Below are 2,272 nucleotides of genomic sequence, written 5' to 3'. Positions count from 1 at the left end.
TGGGCTAATTTAACTTTTTAAAAATTTATTTTATTTTATTTAGAGATGAGGGTCTTGCTGTGCTGCCCAGGCTGGTCTCAAAATTCTGGGCTCAAGCCGTCCTCCAGCCTTAGCCTCCCACGTAGCTGGGACTACAGGCACACACCAAGCCACCATGCCTGGCTGGACTCAGGTCTTCAACACTTCCCACCTGGTTCCTTCTGTCCCTTCCCCACTCAGGAGGGGTGAGCCACTGTCCCCATGACAGTGATCAATGGCTGTGGAGGTCCAGTTGAGCATACAGCCCCCGCCACCTCCAGCAGCGCCACTGCCACATGCACGGTGTTACACATAGAGGATGCAAACCCTTCACCCAGTTACCCACCCTTCTGTTCTGAGGACCTCCCCGACAATGGCTCTGGCCTTCCTTCCACATGGGCTGAAGAACCACCTACTCACTGGCACCCCAATCCCACACATCCGGACCAGGACCAGGGACTGAGCAGGAGGAAAAGGGTCAAAGTAGCAGGTACCCTGGGGGAAACTGAGGCATGGCCAGAGAGAAAGAACCTTCCCAGCCTTTGGATCTCACCCTCACGGTGACAAGAAGTCAGGCCAGTCCCTGATATCAGTGCCCACAGACTAAGCACCCAGTGTGAGGTCCATTAAATTATGGGCTGCTTTCTAAGACTGGGAGCCCCCTGGGCTACTGGTGAGACTGGTTCGGCTTCTCCATCCCAGGGAGACTGCACTTTTGCCCTCCACCACGAGGTGGCGTGCGATAGTGCGCTTAAGATTCAGCACTTGCCAAAAGTTAAAAAAATAAAATGTAACCCCAGGCCCGGGGGCTCACGCCTGTAAACCCAGCACTTTGGGAGGCCGAGGCGGGCGGATCACCTGAAATCGGGAGTTTGAGACCAGCCTGACCAACGTGGAGAAGCCCTGTCTCTACTAAAATTACAAAATCAGCCAGGCATGGTGGCTCACGCCTGTAATCCCAGCACTTTGGGAGGCCGAGGCGGGCGGATCACCTGAAATCGGGAGTTCGAGACCAGCCTGATGAACACGGTGAAACGCCTGTCTCTTATACACATCTAGATGTGTATAAGAGACAGGAGGCGGGCGGATCACCTGAAATCGGGAGTTCGAGACCAGCCTGATGAACACGGAGAACCTCGTCTTCTACTAAAGATACAAAATTAGCGAGGCATGGTGGCCCATGCCTGTAATCCCAGCTACTTGGGAGGCTGAGGCAGGAGAATCACTTGAACTCGGGAGGTGGAGGTTGCAGTCAGCTGAGATCACACCACTGCACTGCAGCCTGCAGAACAGAGGAAGACTCCATCTCAAAAAAAAAAAAAAAAAAAAATTACTTCTTGCCTGTAATCCCAGCCCTTTGGGAGGCTGAGGAGGAAGGATGCCTTGAGCCCAGGAGTTGGAGGCTGCAGTGGGCTATTATCAGCCCACTACAATCCAGCCTGAGTGACAGAAGAAAAACATTGTCTCTAAAAATAACAGTAATAAAATTTAAAAGATCTGCCTCTGCCCTGTTCTGCTCATCTCTTTGAAGCTTGCCCTCATCCTTAGAAGGAAGCTGGGCTCCTCAGCTGCCCTACCCCACTCTGGTCTCGTCTCCTATCCCTGTCCCAGCCCCTCCAGTCCCTTCGAAATATTTGCAATTCCAACATACTGGTCTTTCCTGGAGCGCCTCCCTCAACCCCCAACTTGCCTCCTTTTTAAACTCCTTCCCACCCTCCAAGGCCCAGCTCTGCCTCTCTTCCTCCAGGGTGCCATCTATACTGTCCCAAGCTGAGAAATGCCTTTGTGGATTGGAGTTCACAGATTTGGACAGGAAGATGGAAAACATGAGTGTTGAGATCAAGACTTACAAGATCCACCTTGGCCGGACACAGTGGCTCACGCCTGTAATCCAAACACTTTGAGAGGCTGAGGTGGGAGGATGGCCTGAGCCCAGGAGTTCAAGACTAGCCTGGGCAACATGGTGAATCCCATCTCTTTAAAAAAAAAAAAAATTAGCCAGGTGGGGCGGTGTGTACCTGTAGTCCCAGCTACTCAGGAGGCTGAGGTGGGAGAATCACCTGAGCCCGGGAAGTAAAGACTGCAGTGAACTATGATTGAGTCACTGCACTCCAGCCTGGGCCACAGAGCAAAAGACCCTGTCTCAAAGAGTGAAAAAACAAAAACAGGCCGGGCATGGTGACTCACACCTGTAATCCCAGCGCTTTGGGAGCCTGAGGCAGGTGGATCACTTGAGGTCAGGAGTTCGAGACCA

This window comes from Mandrillus leucophaeus, unplaced genomic scaffold (assembly GCF_000951045.1).
Source record: "Mandrillus leucophaeus isolate KB7577 unplaced genomic scaffold, Mleu.le_1.0 Scaffold11, whole genome shotgun sequence".
Classification (NCBI taxonomy): domain Eukaryota; kingdom Metazoa; phylum Chordata; class Mammalia; order Primates; family Cercopithecidae; genus Mandrillus; species Mandrillus leucophaeus.
This window is presented reverse-complemented; position numbering follows the sequence as displayed.